Consider the following 24,580-nt stretch of genomic DNA (forward strand, 5'->3'; position numbering starts at 1 on the left):
AATTTATAGTAGTAATAATAATATTTATACTACTAATAATAATATTAGTAATGATAATACTAATAAGTTTTGAATTATAATTATAGTACTTATGATAATAATGATAATAATAATGGTATGTTGTATTGTTTTTCTAATAATGATAATAATAATCATAATCATAATAATAATGATAATACTTATAATAATTATTATAATGATGATACCAATAATTATAATGATAATACTAGTATTATTAGTAATACTTTTAATAATGACAATTCTAGTAACAACATTAGTAATAATAATAATAAGGATCATAACAATAATAACAATAATAATAATAATAATAATAATAATAATAATAATAATAATAATAATAATAATAATAATAATTATAATAATAATAATAATAATAATAATAATAATAAAGATAATAATAATAATAATAAACTTAATAATTATAGCTACCTCCAAATGAAAGGCTTTTAAAAAAAATCTGCCCTATCCGGGACTCGAACCCGCGACCTCTCGTTACCCCGACACACTCACAAACCATCATGCTGCCCTTACTTTTCTGAATTAATGCACACCCAGTTTATTTATAACCCGAATTATTTTAGTGTTCTTCTTCACCTTCTTCTTCATCTCAGTTCATGAACCCGAATCAAATCAACATAGAAATCAAACATCCAAACGGTGTCAGGACTTTCAAAAAAATATGAAATCAACCTATCTCATTCCTTGAATTAGTTGCAAATGAAAAAAAAAATATACAACAACAATGGAGCTGTGGGCCGTCACTGCTCAAGAAGAGAAAAAAATATTGATTTCATTTTTGAGTACGTTTTGGACCATAATTATAAAACGAAATACATTGAAAATAAATCCCTAAAACTACTAAAATCGTTAACTTAAATTAAATCATCACAGAAAACTAGAATTTGATTGATGAAAATTAGTTGACTTTTAAAAATCAAAACTTTGACTTCGAAATTTGAGTTTGTTAAAACGAATTGAGAATTGAAACTTTGCAGATAGCTTAAGTATGAGATTCCTAACATAATTGCTTTAATAATTTTTGAAATTGAATGAGAATTTGTGATATGGTGTTTTGAGTTCAAGAACAGGGTGAATGAGCTGGAAAAAAAAATATAACAATGATTCAGCAAGTATAAACGATTACAAGCAGTTGATTGATGAAAATGATGTACGAGCTGAATGGTTTAACTCCTCTCATTGATCAATTTGTTTAATTATATAGTAATTTGATTTTGACAGTTTATTCTCTCAGGAACAAAATAAATAATATAAATTTGTTAAATTCAAAGATTTGTACGATTGAATGATATCTGGAATCGTTTTTAGAGTTGCAAATAAAATCAAATACAGTTGATGGCTGTGTGTAACAGAATTGAATAAAAAAATAAAATCGTACATGTGTTTTTATATATTTTTTATTAATAATTAATAATTACAATTAATAATAATCTAAATATAATTAATAGTAATAATAATATTAATAATAATAACAATAATAATAATAATAATAATAATAATAAGAGTAATAATAATAATAAGTCACAATATTAAAATTTTTAATGAAATTGATAATCATAATATTATTAATTGACTTTAATAATGATAAAAATATTTTTATTATTAATGGTACTAATAATATTAATAGTTATAATAACATTAATTTTCCTAATAATAATAATATTAACAATGATAACAATAATAACTATAACAGATTATATGAATCAAATTTCATATTATAATTTAATTAATAATACTGATATAATAATAATAAGATAATATCTATAATTAACTTTTAATTACATTTAATATATTAATATTACATTTATATAATATTATATTATATGATAACATTTATTTAATATTTATATATTTTATATGTATTACAAATAATTATTAATATAATTCATATATATATTTGTATATATTCATAATTAATTATTTTGTATCATATTTTACACATTTAATTCTAATATTTAAATTATATGTTAAAATTTCAATTTATTTTTATACACTTACATATATATATATATATATATATATATATATATATATATATATATATATATACATATTTCTTTTCAAACAATTGTTCGTGAATCGTCGGGCACAGTCAAAGGGTAATTGTTTATATGAATAAAATTCCAAAATTTTTGAGATTCAACATTACAGACTTTGCTTATCGTGTCGAAATCAAATAAGAATTAAGTTTAAATTTGGTCAGAAATTTCCGGGTCGTCACAGTATTCGTCCTTATGGATTAGGACGGGTCGTCTCATATTGATTGTTTATTTAACAGTGTTCTACTTATTTCTTGAAGAGTTCGATTTTTCCTTTCAACAATCCCGTTTGATTGAGGAGTGTGAAGAGCCGAGAAATTATGAGAAATTCCATGTAAATCACAAAAGACTCCAAATTGGGCATCATTATCTAATTCTCTTCCTTGGTACGTTCGTATGGTGACTATTATACAACTAAGTAAATTTTGTATTTTTGTAGCAAAAATTATAAATCTTTCAAATACCTCATTTTTTGTTTTAGAAACAATGTCCATATATATCTAGAAAAATCATCCACGATTACCAAAGTGTAAAAATTCCCCCCATAACTTTGAACGAATGATGACCCAAACAAATTCATATGTAGAAGTTCTAGGTATCTTTTAGTTAAAATGAAATTCTTAGGCTTATAACTAGCATGAACTTGTTTTCCTATTTTATATGCACCACAAAAATAACTTTCATATTTTAGGTTAGGCAAATCTCTTACCATTTCTTTAGAAGATATATTATGAGTTAATTTCATATCTGCATGCCCAAGTATCCTTGCCACAAACTGGTAGTGTCATGAATGAAAGTTAGACCAATATCTAAGTGTTTGAAATCATTTGGTTTGCATGTGTAAAGCCCCTTTTTTCTAATTCCATTTATGACATTTTTACCGCCTTTAGTTATGTGTGAAGAGGATTTAGTGAATGTCATGTTATAGCCCTTGTCACGTATTTTACCAACACTTAGCAAATTAAAACATATGTTTTTAATATGCAAGACATATTCAAGAGTTATTTTATAGTTAGTGATGTTACCTTTACCGACGATTTTTTTCTCGCACATCGCCGCCAAAGATTACGTCACCACCGTTATGTTCTTTGTTTTTGCTGAAGAAGTCTTTATTTCCCATCATGTGCATTGTACATCCATTATCTATTATCCAATCTTCTTCTTGTACAACGCCATGTTAGTAAACCTAAATTTTTTTAATTAATATCTTTGGTACCCAATTTTTGTTGGGTCCAGGATGATTAGCATAAAAAATTCTTATTCTAACCCATCCTTTCACAATTCTAGTATTGTGATCCCTTTTGTGTTGTGACCTAGTTTCAAAGACTTTCTTTCTAGGGTTTCTTGAATGGTTAGTTTTTCTTTCCAATAATTCTTCTTATATGGGTTAAATTGTTTAATTTCTTCTTTTTGTGAAATTTTTGAAAAATGGCATGCGGTCGACCCTACGGCTTTACCGTACTTCGACCGAAAGTTTTCTATGATTTTTGGTTTATCTTGAGACTTAACAAACACTATAGGTTATTGTTTTGATGATTTCATTTTGGAAAGACTTTCTTTAAAACCCAACCCTTGTTTGTTAGTGCTTGACCTTTGAGCACCCAAAATATCTTCTAATACCTTACCACTTTTTATCAAATATTCAAAACTTAATTTTTTTTTCAAGTAATTTGACCATCTTGTTAAGTGATTAATTTTCATGTTTTATGTCATCATAAGTGAGCCATTCTTGTGAGTTAGAGATTCTTTCTTTTTGTCCAGAGATTTCTTGCTTAAGTGAGTTGTTTTCTCTTTTTAGATTGGTGTTACTAGTACTAACTATACCACTTAAATCACGTAATTTGATTAAATTATAAATATTAAATTCAAAGGTATTTGGAAAAACCTCGTTGTCAATTTGTTCGACTAGGCATGCTTCATCATCGTCTTCCAACTTTGGTGCTTCAATGGCCATGAGGCATGTTTCCTTACCTTCATATTGAGTTTCGTTTTCATCATCATCCCCTGCTCCTCCAAGAAATGCTTTCTCGTTCTTCCTTTTGGTACATTCACTTAAAAAGTGATTTGGGTCACCACATCCGAAACATTTTCTTACAAACTTCTTCTTGGAATTAAAAGGTTCCTTCTTTGAGTCCATTGGAGGATGGACATGATTACCGGGTCTTCGGTATAACTTTTTGAATGATCGAACAATGAATGCAAGTTGTTCGTCATCATTTAGGATATCGTCTTCATCCTCTTCGTATTCACCTTCTTCAATTGCTTTGGCTTTTAAAGCAATTGACTTGCTCTTTGCTTTCTTGACTTTTTCTGCTTCCTAATCTTTGTCTAAGATGACCTCATGGACTTTGAGGTTTCCAATGAGCTCATCAAGAGACAACTTTTCCAAGTCTTTTGACTCATCTATTGCCGTTACTTTGGGTCTCCATTTTGAGGGTAATGCTCTTAAGAACTTCCCAACATATTGCTTATTCATGTAGGTAGTACCTAGAGCTTTTAAACTTGAACAAATATTGTTAAATATAGAATAAGCAATATCAATTTTCTCATTATCCAAGATAACAAATTTTTCATATTGAGCAATAAGTAGTTCAATTTTATTTTCAATGACTTGCACATTCCCTTGAGTAATAATTAAACTATCTCATATTTCTTTTGCACTATTAAACATATATAGTCTTTCATATTCTTTTCTAGGCAAAATATTAAATAGGACTAGTTTAGCTTGGTAATTTTTCCCTACATCTATTTTATTTTCTTTGGACCAACTAGCTTCGGGTATGATTATTTTAGTTTTCCTATCTTCAACAAGTTGGAATGGAACATAATCAGTATTAGCAATGATGTTCCAAAAGTCTATGTCTTTTGGACGAACATAGGTTTCAAATCGTTGCTTCCAGTACTAAAAACCTTCACTCTTAAGTAGTGGAGGTCTTTGCATGGATCAACCTTCATTATAGTTCAAGTTCTCAAATTTTTATTACATGATCTCTAACTCAAAAGTTTACAAAAGTTATTTTTAGCTTTTAAAATGATAATTTTAGCAAAATGTTTAGAGCAACCGCTCTGATACCAATTGTAAACTATTGTACGATTTGAATTGTTTGTTCATAAGTAAAGGAAATGTAAAGATAAGGGATAAGATAACAAACACAGAGATTTATAGTAGTTCGTGAAGATGTTAACTAATCTTCCTTAATCCACTCCCCAATTCTAATGAATTGAGATTTTGTTTCACTATGATAATCCAAACTCGGTGGAGTGTTCGGATACAACACTAGTTCCTCGATAAGCCGTAACCTATGAACCCTTACGTCCATTTGAAGAGTTCATAATCATCAAATGCTCTTACCACAAGATTCTAATACTCCAACTTAGTAAAACCTTAACTATCTTCTAGATCCCTTTAAGAAGATAGTTTACAAGTAAACTCACAACTACGATTACAATCACTCTTGCTAGAATCACTCTAAAAAGTTTACAATAGAATTTGAATGATATCAGTAAATATATGAAAGTGTGAGTGCAAGAGGTGAGTCTTCAATTGCTCCAACGCTTGACTTTTATAGGCAAGAGAAATTCAATCCAGGCCCAGTGCGGCTCACCTCACGGTCGACCGTGGGTCGATCGTGCAGGTTCCGACCTCTGAACTTGTAGCCATTTGAGACCTTTAATTTTGTCACTTTCCCTTATTAGATGGATGCATTTTGAAGCCAAAAACATCTGAAAAAGCCTGCATAACCCCTTTTATCTTAGAGGTATTCATGGAAGTTGATATATGCTTGCAAAAGAGGAAAGTCTCATTGTCCTTCTCTTGAGTCATTATTTTTCCACAATGGGAAATGCAAGATTTTTATCCCATGACAAACCACATGAAATGTCCTGTTCATATTGATTATAAATGTTCCATATTAATTGATTTCGTTGCGAGGTTTTGACCTTTATATGAGACGTTTTTCAAAGATTGCATTCGTTTTTAAAACAAACCATAACCTTTATTTTATCGACAAGGTTAAAAAGACACCACCTAGATTATCCAGAAATGATAATCTAAAAATATCACACTTACACACTACCAATACATATTGGTTTACAATATTAATATGTTACAACAAAGTAAATCTCGAATGTAGTTTTAAACAATATTATACAAGCATGCTGACACCAAATCTTGTCCATATTTTAGCATGCAATAGTGGAAGCTCTTAATAATCACATGAGAATAAACATGCTTTAAACGTCAACAAAAATGTTGGTGAGTTATAGGTTTAACCTATATATTTATCAAATCATAATAATAGACCACAAGATTTCATATTTCAATATACATCCCATACATAGAGATAAAAATCATTCATATGGTGAACACCTGGTAACCGACATTAACAAGATGCATATAAGAATATCTCCTATCATTCCAGAAAATCCTTCGGACATGATAAAAACGAATTCGAAGTATTAAAGCATCCGGTATTTTGGATGGGGTTCGTTAGGCCCAATAGATCTATCTTTAGGATTCGCGTCAATTAGTAGATCGGTTTACTAATTCTTAGGCGACCAAGCAAAAGGGGCATATTCGGCTTCGATCATTCACCCATATAATGTAGTTTCAATTACTTGTGTCTATTTCATAAAATATTCATAAAACTTCATGTATTCTCATCCCAAAATATAAGATTTTAAAAGTGGGACTATAACTCACTTTCACAGATTTTTACTTCGTCAGGAAGTAAGACTTGGCCACTGGTCGATTCACGAACCTATAACAAATATGTACATATATATCGGAGTATGTTCAAAATATATTTACAACATTTTTATTACGATTTAATGATTTGAGTTTATTAAGTCAGTTGTCCTCGTTAGTAACCTACAACTAGTTGTCCACGGTTAGATGTACAGAAATAAATCGATATATATTATCTTTAATCAATCCACGACCCAGTGTATACACGTCTCAGGCTAGATCACAACTCAAAGTATATATATTTTTTGGAATCAACCTCAACCCTGTATAGCTAAGTCAAACATTACTGCGTATAGAGTGTCTATGGTTGTTCCAAATAATATATATACATGGGTTGATATGATATGTCAAAACATTTGCATACGTGTCTATGGTATCCCAAGAATACATAATATATTAGAATATATGTATAATACAATATAAGTTAGCTAGAATATGATTAATATAGATTTGTTACCAATTTTCACGTAGCTACAACAAGCAAAATTATCCAATCTTGTTTTACCCATAACTTCTTCGTTTTAAATCCGTTTTGAGTGATTCAAGTTGCTATGGTTTCATATTGAACTTAAGTTTATGAATCCAAACAGAAAAAGTATAAGTTTATAGTTAGAAATACAGATTACAAGTCATTTTTGTAAAGGTAGTCATTTCAGTCGAAAGAACGACGTCTAGATGACCATTTTGGAAAACATACTTCCACTTTGAATTTAAATATGATTTTTGGATATAGTTTCATGTTCATAAGAAAAAAAAATTTCCCAGAAGAACAACTTTTAAATCAAATTTTATCATAGTTTTTAATTAACTAACCCAAAACAGCCCGCGGTGTTACTACGACGGCGTATATCCGGTTTTACGGTGTTTTTCGTGTTTTCAGGTTTTAAATCATTAAGTTAGCATATCATATAGATATAGAACATGTGTTTAGTTGATTTTAAAAGTCAAGTTATAAGGATTAACTTTTGTTTGCGAACGAGTTTAGAATTAACTAAACTATGTTCTAGTGATTACAAGTTTAAACCTTCGAATAAGGTAGTTTTATATATATGAATCGAATGATGTTATGAACATCATTACTATCTCCGGTTTTCTAGATAAACCTACTGAAAATGAGAAAAACAGATCTAGCTTCAAAGGATTCTTGGATGGCTTGAAAGTTCTTGAAGTAGAATCATGACACGAAAACAAGTTCAAGTAAGATTTTCACTCGAAATAAGATTGTTAAAGTTATAGAAATTGAATCAAAGTTTGAATATGAGTATTACCTTGTATTAGAAAGATATCTTACTGTAAACAAGAAAGATTTCTTGAGGTTGGATGATCACTCAAAGTCGATTTGCAAGATTGGAAGTAAGCTAGCAAAGTTGGAAGTGTTGTTGGTGTGTTCTTGAGTAGTTGTTTTATGACTTGGTTTATGTATGGATTTATGAACTAGATTGAGCTAGATTTTGATGAAGATGATGAAGAACACTTATCACAATGGAAGAACACTTGAGAGAGAGTAGTTTTATGCATGTAAGTTGCAAAATGAAAGTGTTTGTGTACACCATCATTCACGTGAATATTGATCAATCATATTGGTTCCATTAGTTTGTTATTTTGTGAGATATTTCATGCTAGATGTTAAATGATGGTTCCCAAATGGTTAGGTGACTCACATGGGCTGCTAAGAGCTGATCATTGGAGTGTATATACCAATAGTAAATACATTTAGAAGTTGTGTATTGTACGATTACAAATACGAGTGCATATGAGTAGCATTGTTGATGAAAATGAATAAGGATGTAATTATAAGAATTTTTGTTAAGTAGAAGTACTTTGATAAGTATCTTGAAGTCTTTCAAAAGTGTATGAATACATATTAAAACACTACATGTATATACATTTTAACTGAGTCGTTAAGTCATCGTTAGTCGTTACACGTAAGTGTTGTTTTGAAACCTTTAGGTTAACGATCTTGTTAAATGTTGTTAACCCATTGTTTATTATATCAAAAGAGATGTTAAATTATTACATTATCATGATATTATGATATATTAATATATCTTAGTATGATATATATATATATAGTTAAATGTTGTTACAACGATAATCGTTACATATATGTCTCGTTTCGAAATCATTAAGTTAGTAGTCTTGTTTTTACATAAGTAGTTCATTGTTAATACACTTAATGACATGTTTACTTATCATTTATCATGATTAAACATAGTGTATCAATATCTTAATATGATTCATATGTATTTACTAAGACGTTGTATAACGATAATCGTTATATATATCGTTTTCGAGTTTCTTAATTCAATAGTCTCATTTTTATGTATATAACTCAATGTTAAAATACCTAATGAGATACTTACCTATCATAATATCATGTTAACTATATATATATATCTATACATATGTCATCATATAGTTTTTACAAGTTTTAACGTTCGTGAATCTCCGATCAACTTGGGTGGTCAATTGTCTATATGAAACCTATTTCATTTAAACAAGTCTTAAAAAAGTTTGATTGCTTAACATGTTGGAAACACTTAATCATGTATATAACAATTTCATTTAATATATATAAACATGGAAAATTTCGGGTCACTACAGTACCTACCCGTTAAATAAATTTCGTCCCGAAATTTTAAGTAGATGGAGGTGTTGACGTATCTTCTGGAAATAAGTGCGGGTATTTCTTCTTCATCTGATCTTCTCGTTCCCAGGTGAACTCGGGTCCTCTACGAGCATTCCATCGAACCTTAACAATTGGTATCTTGTTTTTCTTAAGTCTTTTAACCTCACGATCCATTATTTCGACGGGTTCTTCGATGATTTGAAGTTTTTCGTTGATTTGGATTTAGTCTAACGGAATAGTGAGATCTTCTTTAGCAAAATATTTCTTCAAATTCGAGACGTGGAAAGTGTTATGTACAGCCGCGAGTTGTTGAGGTAACTCAAGTCGGTAAGCTACTGGTCCGACACGATCAATAATCTTGAATGGTCCAATATACCTTGGATTTAATTTCCCTCGTTTACCAAATCGAACAACGCCTTTCCAAGGTGCAACTTTAAGCATGACCATCTCTACAATTTCAAATTCTATATCTTTTATTTTAATGTCAGCGTAGCTCTTTTGTCGACTTTGGGCGGTTTTCAACCGTTGCTGAATTTGGATGATCTTCTCGGTAGTTTCTTGTATTATCTCCGGACCCGTAATCTGTCTATCCCCCACTTCACTCCAACAAATCGGAGAACTGCACTTTCTACCATAAAGTGCTTCAAACGGCGCCATCTCAATGCTTGAATGGTAGCTGTTGTTGTAGGAAAATTCTGCTAACGGTAGGTGTCGATCCCAACTGTTTATGAAATCAATAAAACATGATCATAGCATGTCTTCAAGCGTTTGTATCATCCTTTCACTCTGCCCATCAGTTTGTGGATGATAGGCAGTACTCATGTCTAGACGAGTTCCTAATGCTTGCTGTAATGTCTGCCAGAATCTTGAAATAAATCTGCCATCCCTATCAGAGATAATAGAGATTGGTATTCCATGTCTGGAGATGACTTCCTTCAAATACAGTCGTGCTAACTTCTCCATCTTGTCATCTTCTCTTATTAGCAGGAAGTGTGCTGATTTGGTGAGACGATCAACTATTACCCAAATAGTATCAAAACCACTTGCAGTCCTTGGCAATTTAGTGATGAAATCCATGGTAATGTTTTCCCATTTCCATTCCGGGATTTCGAGTTGTTGAAGTAGACCTGATGGTTTCTTATGCTCAGCTTTGACCTTAGAACACGTCAAACATTCTCCTACGTATTTAGAAACATCGGCTTTCATACCCGGCCACCAAAAATGTTTCTTAAGATCCTTGTACATCTTCCCCGTTCCAGGATGTATTGAGTACCTGGTTTTATGAGCTTCTCTAAGTACCATTTCTCTCATATCTCCAAATTTTGGTATCCAAATTCATTCAGCCCTATACCGGGTTCCATCTTCCCGAATATTAAGATGCTTCTTCGATCCTTTGGGTATTTCATCCTTTAAGTTTTCCTCTTTTAAAACTCCTTGTTGCGCCTCCTTTATTTGAGTAGTAAGGTTATTGTGAATCATTATATTCATAGCCTTTACTCGAATGGGTTCTCTGTCCTTTCTGCTCAAGGTGTCGACTACCACATTTGCCTTCCCCGGGTGGTAACGAATTTCAAAGTCGTAATCATTCAACAATTCAATCCACCTACGCTACCTCGTGTTCAGTTGTTTCTGATTAAATATGTGTTGAAGGCTTTTGTGGTCGGTATATATAATACTTTTGACCCCATATAAGTAGTGCCTCCAAGTCTTTAATGCAAAAACACCACGCCTAATTCCAAATCATGCGTCGTATAATTCTGCTTGTGAATCTTCAATTGTCTAGACGCATAAGCAATTACTTTCATTCGTTGCATTAATACACAACCGAGACCTTGCTTTGAGGCGTCACAATATATCACAAAATCATCATTCCCTTCAGGTAATGACAATATAGATGCCGTAGTTAACTTTTTGTTCAACATTTGAAACGCTTTCTCTTGTTCATCCTTCCATTCAAATTTCTTCCCTTTATGCGTTAATGCAGTCAAGGGTTTTGCTATTTTGGAAAAATCTTGAATGAATCTCCTGTAATAACCATCTAGCCCTAAAAATTGGCGTATGTGTTTCGGAGTTTTCGGGGTTTTCCACTTTTCAACGGTTTCAATCTTTGCTGGATCCACCTGAATACCTTCTTTGTTCACTATATGACCGAGAAATTGAACTTCTTCCAACTAAAATGCACACTTTGAAAACTTAGCGTACAGTTTTTCTTTCCTTAACAACTCTAGAACTTTTCTCAAATGTTCTTCGTGCTCTTGGTCATTCTTTAAGTAAATAAGAATGTCATCGATGAAAACAATGACAAACTTGTCAAGGTATGGTCCACACACTCGATTCATGAGGTCCATGAACACAGCTGGTGCGTTAGTCAACCCAAACGGCATAACCATAAACTCGTAACGTGTCCTAAAAGCAGTCTTTGAAATATCATTCTACTTCACCCGCATTTGATTATACCCAGAACGTAAATCAATCTTCGAATAAACCGACGAGCCTTGTAGTTGATCAAATAAGTCGTCGATTCTTGGTAGTGGGTAGCGGTTCTTGATGGTAAGTTTGTTCAAGTCTCGATAGTCGATACACAACCTAAATGTACCATCCTTCTTCTTAACAAACAAAACAGGATCTCCCCACGGTGATGTGCTTGGTCGAATGAAACCACGCTCTAAAAGTTCCTGTAACTGACTTTGTAATTCTTTCATTTCACAGGGTGCGAGTCTGTATGGAGCACGAGCTATTGGTGTAGCTCCTGGTACAAGGTCTATTTGAAATTCAACGGATCGATGTGGGGGTAATCCCAGTAATTCTTTCAGAAATACATCGGGAAATTCTTTTGCGACGGGAACATCACTGATGTTCTTTTCTTCAGGTTTAACTTCCTCGATGTGTGCTAGAATGACTAACAACCTTTTCTTATTAGTTTTTGTGTCTTCATACTACTAATAAGATTTAATTTCGCGTTATTCTTTTCTCCGTACACCATTAAATATTTTCCTTTTTCACGCATAATGCGAATCGCATTTTTGTAACAAACGACCTCTGCTCTCACCTTTTTCAACCAGTCTATGCCAATTATTACATCAAAACTCCCTAATTCGACTGGTATTAAATCAATCTTAAACGTTTCATCACCCAGTTTAATTTCTCTATCCCGACATATATTATCTTCTGAAATTAATTTACCATTTGCTAATTCGAGTAAAAATTTACTATCAAAAGGCGTCAATGGGCAACTTAATTTAGCACAAAAATCTCTACTCATATAGCTTCTATCCGCACCCGAATCAAATCAAACATAAGCAGATTTATCGTCAATAAGAAACGTACCCGTAACAAGCTTCGGGTCTTCCTGTGCTTCTGCCGCATTAATATTGAAAACTCTTCCGCGGCCCTGCCCATTAGTATTCCCTTATTTCGGGCAATTTCTAATAATGTGGCCTGGTTTTCCACATTTATAACAAACAGCGTTGGTATTTCTTGCTCTGACACTATTCGTTCCGGCATTACTTGTTCCGACACTATTTGTTCCTTTAGTTCTGTAAAACCTTGGTCCGTAAAACTCACACTTTGTCGCGCTATGACCATTTCTTTTATACCTGTTGCAAAATGTCGTGCAAAACCCCGGGTGATTTTCTTCACACCTATGACATGGCTGATTTTAGTTTTTGTTGCCGTGGTTGTTATTGAGGTTGTTGTTGGGATTATTATTGTTGTTGAAATGGTTGTTGTAGTTGTTGTTGTTGTTGGGACGTTTGTTGTAGTTATTGTTAGGATTGCGGTTATTGTTGCAATTTTTGTTGCTGTTGTTGGGATAGTTGTTGCGATTGTGGTTGTAATTGTTATCGTTGTTGTACTGGTGACTCTTGTCACCGTTTTCCTCCCACTTCCTCTAGAGTTGTTTTGTGTTGGCTTCTTCGACCGCCTACTCTTTAATTCTTCCCTCAATCTGATTTATGAGTTTTTGAGCCATTCGACTTGCCTTTTGTATGGAAGCGGGCTCGTGTGAACTCACATCTTCTTGAATCCTTACAGGTAACCCTTTTATAAACGCGTCGATCTTCTCTTCTTCATTTTCGAACGTTCCCGGACACAATAGGCACAAGTCTGTGAATCGTCATTCATATGTGGTAATGTCGAACCCTTGTGTTCGTAACTATCTAAGTTCTACCTTGAGCTTATTGACTTCGTTTCTAGGATGGTACTGCTCGTTCATCAATTGCTTGAATGCCGACCACGGTAGTGCGTATGCAGCATTTTGTCCTACCTGTTCAAGATAGGTGTTCCACCATGTTAACGCAGTTTCTGTGAAGGTATGCGTAGCGTACTTAACTTTGTCCTCTTCAGTACACCTACTTATGGCAAACACCGATTCGACCTTCTCGGTCCACCGTTTCAATCCAATTGGTCCTTCGGTTCCATCAAATTCCAAAGGTTTGCAGGCAGTGAATTCTTTGTAGGAGCATCCTACACGATTTCTTGTGGAATTTGTTCCGCTGCTAGATCCAGAGTTATTGTTATTTTGCATCGCAGCCTGTACTGCGGCTATGTTTGCTGCAAGGAAAACACGGAAGTCTTCCTCGCTCATGTTCAAATTCTGACGAGTCGTCGGCGCCATTTCCTTCAAAAATAGCCCAAAATAATTAAGTTATTCATATAGAATTTTAAGAGTAATCAATAGTATTTCGTAGCATAGTATGAACTCATTTATAAAAGCTTTTTCTTCATATTAGCGTTTTATAGTTTTAATTCGGGTAGTACCTACCCATTAAGTTCATACTTAATAGCTAATATACAATTCAGCTACTACAATTCTATATGAAAAAACTGATTATAATAATATTTCGCGTTCAAATTTTATACAATATTTTACAAACTTACAATACCGCTATTATACATATAGGATGAAATATAGCACATAATAACTTTGCTACTCGGCAGTTATAAAGACAATTCTAGTTAATACTCAAGTCGTTCAGCAAAAGAAATAAAGACACATAATTCATAAGTCCAGAAACAAATCATGCATTCTGGTTTTACTAAGATGACTTCCCATCCTTGGTCTTGTGGAAAGTAACCGTTGTGACCGTTGGCTAGGCAGCATGTTGTAATGTCGTCAAAAGGACGAGGGTTTCATAATGTCCAACAGCCCCGTAATAATCTAAAAACCTTGTTTCTCACCTAACTACTGAATCCATCACTTGTGGGAAGGTTTTATTTAAAAGTTGTAATCCGATGTTCTTTTTTTCACTTTGGTAAGAAGCGAACATCACTAACCGTAAGCATAACATGCTTCTTTATGTTGCATGTTAGAAGCTCTTTCTAATTCACGAAATCCTATGTTGGGATATGTTGAGTTAAAATAAGTTCTTAACCCATAGCGTAAAATTGCATTTGGGTTCCCCGCATTTAACGCTTTAAATAAAACACGGCGTAACTTACGGTCTCCCCAATGTGATATGTGATGACCCGGAAATTTCCGACCAAATTTAAACTTTAATCTATATATGTTCCCGACACGATAAGCAAAGTCTGCAGTGTTGAGTCTCAAAATCTTTGAAATTATATTCATGTAATCAATTACCCTTTGACTGTGCTCAACGATTCACGAACATTTATGTGTATATAGATATGTATATATAATATATACTTATTAATTGAAAACGTTAAAAAAGTATTAGATATATAATACTTTACATGAACATATTTGTTTCAATACATTTATCGACGGACATAAAAGATAATACCAAATGTTTGATTTATCAGATACATTGTGTTATATGAGTCTCTGTTGTGAGGTCCACTATGATTTAAGAAATCTGTTTTTTAAACAACATTCGGAAAATGGTAAAGTAATCTACAAGTGAGGACAATGTGTTAATTAACGGTAACTAGACAGAAGTTAGTGTAGATTCCTGTTTGGTTCCAGTACATGCTTTACAAAAATTTACTCGTGACTTTTAATAAGGTAACTATTTAACTTTCATATTATTTAATGTAAAGGTGAAGTTATGAAATGTAGAAAACTTAGAAGATGAATATCGACAAATTAAGTAAATAGACGTTTTATATAATCTCATGCACTTAACTATCCATTGGACTTTACCAAATGATTAACAAAGATTGTGTGTAGATAAATATGTAAATATATATGTGTATGTATATAATATTTAATAATTATATCATATATTATATGATAACATTTATTGAATAATTAATATTTATACATTTTAATATATTACAATATACATCAAATCAATAATTATATATAGATATGAAATTTGATACATTTAATTTGTTATAATATTATTATTGTTATTATTATTAATATCATAATAATGAGTAGTAAAAATTATGATGAAGATTATTAGTAGCATTATTTATTACCATTATCATTAAAATCATTACTATTATTATAAATATTATTAGGTAACAATATAATCTATTATTAGTAGTATTAATAATATTATTATTATCATCTTTATTAGTTATTATTAATTATTATTATAAAAATTATCTTCGTGGTTATTATTAATATCATCATGAATTATTATTGGTATCTTGTTAATAATAATAATAATAATAATAATAATAATATTATTATTATTATTATTATTATTATTATTATTATTATTATTACAATTAATAATAATCAGTATTATTATTAGGTATTTTTATTAAAGATTATTATTTTATATTAGCATTATAATTATCATTATAAAAACAATACAATTTATTAATATTAACATTTATAATATCATTATAAACTTTGTTATAACTATTAGTATCATTATTCTAAATATCAGTATTATTATGATAATTATTAATAACAAAATTATTATTATGTTGTTGTTATTAATAATATCTCTGTATTATTGCTATTTATGATTAATAGAATTTTTTTATTATTATTTATTAATATTAATAAGTTAAAATTTTGTACGATTTTGTTATCTCTCATTTTCTACTTTTAATTTTTTTGTTTCTTCTGATTGGAAGTGTCGACTGCAATAATGCTATATCATTCGTCTCTACGTTCACAATTGAAGAACAATTTTTTTTTTATTTAAAAACCCGACGGAGTACTCTGTGTTTCTACTTTTTGGTCAAAATTAAAAATCGAATCAATTACCAAAATCCTTTAATGCAGTGTTGTTAGAATTCCTTTACTCAAACTACCTGCCAAAGCTCAGCTTCCAATTCATCAAACTGAAATCGAATTTTGAAGTCAAAGTTGGGTTTTCAAAAGTCAAAATGTTTGTTCATCGAGAAATTCAAATTCGTTTTAATGTTTTAAGTTAAATTGAGGATTTCAGAAGTTTATAGGACAGATTTAGAACATATTTCGTGTTGTGATTACAACCTATAAGTTTTTAGAATTCAAAATTGTGATTTAAGGTTTTTTTTTTCGCGATAACAGCAACTGCTGTTGCAGTTTTATTTAATTTTTTTTTTTTGATTCAAAACAATAAATGGACGTATCTGTTTCCATTTTAATGCTCAAACTCAAAATTGTATTCGTTATTTGGATTATTGGTTGGTTACATGGTCAGGCAAGTTATTGAAGAAGAAGAAAGAATTAAGAATAAGAACATACAGTTTATAATAAAATGGATTGAGTTTATTTCATATAAAACAGAATGGTTCAATGGTTAAGGTTGCTAGCGGATATGCGAGAGGTTGGGGGTTCGAGCCCGGTCCAGGGAATATTTTTTAGAAAAAGCTTACAATGGGGTATACATTTTTTTTTTATATTTCTATCATTATTATTAATTAATATTATTTATTATTGTTAAAATTGTTAATTTTACTAATATTATTACCATTACTTAGTATTATTGTTATTAGTATTATTAATATTACATATGTATTATTATCATAATTATAATCATTATTACTATTGTTATCATTATAAATATTACTATTAGTATCCTTTTATAAATTGTTAGTATTACTAATATTGTTATCAACAAAAGTATTATCAATAAACTCATTATTGACAATATCATTATTATTATATATTTATCAGTATTGTTAAAATTATTATTGTTATCAAAATCAAAATCAATAAAAGTATTTTTATTAAAATTTTAGAATTATTAGTATTATTAATATAAAAATTACTATTATCACTATGATTAAGATTAATATCATTATTATGAAAGTAATCCAAATTATTTTCATTAATATTAATACTTGTATCGTTTTATAATTTTTAGTATTATTATTAACATTAACATAGGTATTATTATTAGTATCATCAATCGATTTATCAATTAAACATTAATATTAGTAATACTGTGTGATTACTAAAATTTTTATTAAAACTATTAAGGATTACCATTATTATTAAAAGTATTATTTTTACTAAAACAAACATTATTATCGTTATCAGTGTTATCTATATCATTATTATTAAAACAATTACGATTATGAAAATAAAAGTATTAATGACATTATTAAAGTTATAAGCATAAAATAAAGACTATATATATATAAATATATATTTAATACACCTAACTTAACTATATTAATATATCTATATATAGAATGAAACTTATTAATCTACCATATAAAATAAATTACATCACTAATAATAATATATTTGTTCCATCACAATTATGTGTATTAATATATATATATATATATACAAATGATATAGGTTCGTAAATCCGAGGCCAACCCTACACTTGTTAAATGACGTCATATGTATTTTTACTACAAAATACAGTATGGTGAGTTTCATTACTCCCTTTTTAAATGCTTTTGCAATATATATTTTTGGGACTGAGAATACATGCGCTGCTTTTATAAATGTTTTACGAAATAGACACAAGTAATCGAAACTACATTATATGGTAGAATGATCGAAGCCGAATATGCCCCTTTTGCTTGGTAACCTAAGAATTAGTAAACCGATCTACTAATTGACGCGAATCCTAAAGATAGATCTATGGGCCCGACGAACCCCATCCAAAGTACCGGATGCTTTAGTACTTCGATGTTGTTTTATATCATGTCCGAAGGATTTCTCAGAATGATAGGGGATATTCTTATATGCATCTTGTTAATGTCGGTTACCAGGTGTTCAATCCATATGAATGATATTTTTGTCTCTATGCATGGGACGTATATTTATGAGAACTGAAAATGAAAATCTTGTGGTCTATTAAAATGATGGAAATAAATGTTTATGATAAACTAATGAACTCACCAACCTTTTGGTTGACACTTTAAAGCATGTTTATTCTCAGGTACGAAATAAATCTTTCGTTGTACATTTGCTCATTTTAGAGATATTACTTGGAGTCATTCATGACATATTTCAAAAGACGTTGCATTCGAGTCGTTGAGTTCATCAAGATTATTATTAAGTCGTTGATAGTTTGGTATATTATGAAATAGGATGCATGTCTGTCAACTTTCGATGTAATGAAAGTTTGTCTTTTAAAAACGAATGCAATGTTTGTAAAATGTATCATATAGAGGTCAAGTACCTCGCGATGTAATCAACTATTGTGAATCGTTTATAATTGATATGGACTTCATTCAGATGGATTAGGACGGGTTATGAAATGATATACCCCACCTATCAAAGGAAACCTTTTATAAACTAAGGCATTTCTGGAAAGTCTTTCAAATGTTTGACAAGTTAATTTCACCATAACTAATTGTGCTGATGAATTCTGACTGACTCTAGACAAGATTTCATCAATCATATCCTCTGGTAGGTCTTCTAAAATATTCGGTTGTCTACCCTTAACGTCCATTTTGTGTTTTTATATTGTAAAATAGACAAGGATTAGATTCGTAAAAGATAATTAACAAACAATACAAGCAATTTTTACATAGAACATAAAAGTACCAGCACACTACAATACATATAATACACAACATGATTATAACCCTCTAATCTGAATCACTGGTTTCTTCTTCTTCGGAGTTGGTTCGTTTTCCTAATTTTCTAGGGATATATGGTGTTCCTCTAATACGAGCCGTCGTTTTCCACAATGGTTTAGAAAAACCTGGTGGTTTAGAGGTTCCCGGGTTATTGTTACAATTTAGGAAATACGGATGTTGCCGATACATATAAAGTTCATCGGGGTTGAAATCAGGTTTCTCTATTTTTATACCTTTTCCCTTATTATTTTCTTTTACTTTATTAAATTGGGTCGAGGTAATTTCTATAACATCATCAGAATCCTCATCGGGATCCGATTCATCAAAAAATTGGTAATCTTCCCAATATTTTGCTTCCTCGGCGGAAACACCATTGACCATTATTGACTTTGGTCCGTTGGTTGAGGATTTTCTTTTATTTAACTGCTTTACTGTAGGTATTAATATTTCTTCCTCCGGAACCTCTTCTTCTTCCAGTTCTTCCTTTTCTGGTTCCTCTTCTTTCGGTTCCTCCTCTTCCGGTTCCTCCTCTCTGGTTCCAACAAAAGTGTTAAGCAATCGTTTTTAAAGAAAATACGGTCGAAGTCCAGACTCACTAATGTATCCTAACAAACTCGATAAGACACACTAATGCAAATTTCTGGTTCTCTAAGACCAACGCTCGGATACCAACTGAAATGTCCCGTTCATATTGATTATAAACGTTCCATATTATCATTGCGAGGTTTTGACCTTTATATGAGACATTTTTCAAAGACTACATTCATTTTTAAAACAAACCATAACCTTTATTTTATCGACAAGGTTAAAAAGACACCACCTAGATTATCTAGAAATGATAATCTAAAAATATCACATTTACACACTAACAATACATATTGGTTTACAATATTAATATGTTACAACAAAGTAAATCTCGAATGCAGTTTTAAACAATATTATACAAGCATGCTGACACCAAATCTTGTCCATATTTTAGCATGCAACAGCGGAAGCTCTTAATAATCACTTGAGAATAAACATCCTTTAAACGTTAACAAAAATGTTGGTGAGTTATAGGTTTAACCTATATATTTATCAAATCGTAATAATAGACCACAAGATTTCATATTTCAATATACATCCCATACATAGAGATAAAAATCATTCATATGGTGAACACCTGGTAACCGACATAAACAAGGTGCATATAAGAATATCCCTTATCATTCCGGGAAATCCTTCGGACATGATAAAAATGAATTCGAAGTACTAAAGCATCCGGTACTTTGGATGTGGTTCGTTAGGCCCAATAGATCTATCTTTAGGAATCGCGTCAATTAGTAGATCGGTTTACTAATTCTTAGGCTATCAAGCAAAAGGGGCATATTCGGCTTCGGTCATTCACCCATATAATGTAGTTTCAATTACTTGTGTCTATTTCTTAAAATATTTATAAAACTGCATGTATTCTCATCCCAAAATATTAGATTTTAAAAGTGGGACTATAACTCACTTTCACATATTTTTACTTCATCGGGAAGTAAGACTTGGCCACTGGTCGATTCACGAACCTATAAAAAATATGTACAAATATATCAAAGTATGTTCAAAATATATTTACAACATTTTTATTACGATTTAATGATTTGAGTTTGTTAAGTCAGCTGTCCTCGTTAGTAACCTACAACTAGTTGTCCACAGTTAGATGTACAGAAATAAATCGATATATATTATCTTGAATCAATCCACGATCCAGTGTATACACATCTCAGGCTAGATCACAACTCAAAGTATATATATTTTTTGGAATCAACCTCAACCCTGTATAGCTAACTCAAACATTACTGCATATAGAGTGTCTATGCTTGTTCCAAATAATATATATACATGGGTCGATATGATATGTCAAAACATTTGCATACGTGTCTATGGTATCCCAAGATTACATAATATATTAGAATACATGTATAATACAATATAAGTTAGCTAGGATATGATTAATATAGATTTGTTACCAATTTTCACGTAGCTACAACAAGCAAAATTATCCAATCTTGTTTTACCCATAACTTCTTCGTTTTAAATCCGTTTTGAGTGATTCAAGTTGCTATGGTTTCATATTGAACTTAAGTTTATGAATTTAAACAGAAAAAGTATAATTTTATAGTCATAAATACAGATTATAAGTCGTTTTTGTAAAGGTAGTCATTTCAGTCGAAAGAACGACGTCTAGATGACCATTTTGGAAAACATACTTCCACTTTGAATTTAACTATGATTTTTGGATATAGTTTCATGTTCATAAGAAAAATAATTTTCCCAGAAGAACAACTTTTAAATCAAATTTTATCATAGTTTTTTAATTAACTAACCCAAAATAGCCCGCGGTGTTACTACGATGGCGTATATCCGATTTTACGGTGTTTTTTGTGTTTTCAGGTTTTAAATCATTAAGTTAGCATATCATATAGATATATAACATGTATTTAGTTGATTTTAAAAGTCAAGTTAGAAGGATTAACTTTTGTTTGCGAACAAGTTTAGAATTAACTAAACTATGTTCTAGTGATTACAAGTTTAAACCTTCGAATAAGGTAGTTTTATATATATGAATCGAATGATGTTATGAACATCATTACTACCTCAGGTTTTGTGGATAAACCTACTGGAAATGAGAAAAATAGATCTAGCTTCAAAGGATCCTTGGATGGCTTAAAAGTTCTTGAAGTAGAATCATGACACGAAAACAAGTTCAAGTAAGATTTTCACTCGAAATAAGATTGTTAAAGTTATAGAAATTGAATCAAAGTTTGAATATGAGTATTACCTTGTATTAGAAAGATATCTTACTGTAAACAAGAAAGATTTCTTGAGGTTGGATGATCACTCAAAGTCGATTTGCAAGATTGGAAGTAAGCTAGCAAAGTTGGAAGTGTTGTTGGTGTGTTCTTGAGTAGTTGTTTTATGACTTGGTTTATGTATGGATTTATGAACTAGATTGAGCTAAATTTTGATGAAGATGATGAAGAACACTTAGAACAATGGAAGAACACTTGATAGAGAGTAGTTTGATGCATGTAAGTTGCAAAATGAAGGTGTTTGTGTACACCATCATTCACGTGAATATTGATCAATCATATAGGCTCCATTAGTTTGTTATTTTGTGAGATATTTCATGCTAGATGTTAAATGATGGTTCCCACATGGTTAGGTGACTCACATGGGCTGCTAAGAGCTGATCATTGGAGTGTATATACCAATAGTAAATACATTTAGAAGCTATGTATTGTACGAGTACAAATACGAGTGCATATGAGTAGAATTGTTGATGAAAATGAATAAGGATGTAATTGTAAGCATTTTTGTTAAGTATAAGTACTTTGATAAGTGTCTTGAAGTCTTTCAAAAGTATATGAATACATATTAAAACACTACATGTATATACATTTTAACTGAGTCGTTAAGTCATCGTTAGTCGTTACATGAAAGTGTTGTTTTGAAACCTTTAGGTTAACGATCTTGTTAAATGTTGTTAACCCATTGTTTATTATATCTAAAGAGATGTTAAATTATCACAATATCATGATATTATGATATATTAATATATCATAGTATGATATATATATATATATATATATATATATATATATATATATATATAAATGTTGTTACAACGATAATCGTTACATATATGTCTCGTTTCGAAATCATTAAGTTAGTAGTCTTGTTTTTACATAAGTAGTTCATTGTTAATACACTTAATGACATGTTTACTTATCATTTATCATGATTAAACATAGTGTATCAATATCTTAATATGATACATATGTATTTAGTAAGACGTTGTTATAACGATAATCGTTATATATATCGTTTTTGAGTTTCTTAATTCAATAGTCTCATTTTTATGTATATAACTCATTGTTAAAATACCTAATGAGATACTTACCTATCATAATATCATGTTAACTATATATATATATATATATATATATATATATATCCATATATATGTCATCATATAGTTTTTACAAGTTTTAACGTTCGTGAATCTCCGGTCAACTTGGGTGGTCAATTGTCTATATGTAACCTATTTCATTTAAACAAGTCTTAACAAGTTTGATTGTTTAACATGTTGGAAACACTTAATCATGTAAATAACAATTTCATTTAATATATATATAAACATGGAAAAGTTCGGGTCACTACACCACAAGCTTCCAAATACCATATCACAAGTCTCCAAAGCTTTTATCAACATTTGATTGCAAGTATATGCATTCATTGGTTACTTACAACACTCTAAATAAGTCCCATTTGTTTTACATGAAGACTCCTAGGGAATTTCACTAAGCTTAAAGAGATAAGCATACTTAAGTATGTAAGTAATGCTTAATGATTAATCAAGTGGAGAGCATATCTTTAGTTGGGACTTAATGACCATCCTGATTATGTCTACATATATTTTGGATTTAAAAAGGATGACTTGCAAAAAGGAAATTTAGCAACACTTATGTGTTTAACTTTAATCGCGAGCTAAAGTGTCATTAAGACATCATTAGGTGAGATTAAGCGAGATTAGCATCCTAGAGACTAAAACTCTTTTGATATGAATCGGATAACTATTCTAAGTTTGTTAAAAAAGGTTTCGTGAACTATAGATGCCTCGAAGTGGTAAAACTTTATTTGGTCAAGAATTTTAGACAGAATAAACTACAGTCCACCCACGGTCAGCCGTGGAGTCGACCGTGTACCTTGTTTTTTAGAAAGGTATAGGACACCCACGGTCTGACCTGCGATCGACCGTGCACCTAGCCGTGTACTTTTTGAGTTTCTCAAAGGACTCTTTTGACATGTTTATTATGTGTATCGGTTGTTTGCTAGAGATCATATAGGCTCGTGAACTTGTTTTGTTCTATATGCTTTTAAACACTCAAGACTTGGTGTCATCATCAAAACAAAGTAATTAACATTTGAATATTATCATTGAATCACTAACCAACAAATCCAAGTTCAGTTAAGAATAGATGCTATATGGCATCATATTGACACTTGACCCCAAATCAGCTAATGCTTTTATATTGGTATTATGAGCTCATATTCTGCACGGTAAAATAAACATCCCTGGATCATCAAGTTTCTTCAGAAATAAACTTTTCTTAACATTCTCTTGCATATGTACTAGCAGAATTTCCTCAATTAGTTCTGCTATCCTGAAACATGCATCGTTCCAGAATTTGACATAAG

Source organism: Rutidosis leptorrhynchoides, chromosome 3 (genome assembly GCF_046630445.1).
Source record: "Rutidosis leptorrhynchoides isolate AG116_Rl617_1_P2 chromosome 3, CSIRO_AGI_Rlap_v1, whole genome shotgun sequence".
NCBI classification, from domain to species: domain Eukaryota; kingdom Viridiplantae; phylum Streptophyta; class Magnoliopsida; order Asterales; family Asteraceae; genus Rutidosis; species Rutidosis leptorrhynchoides.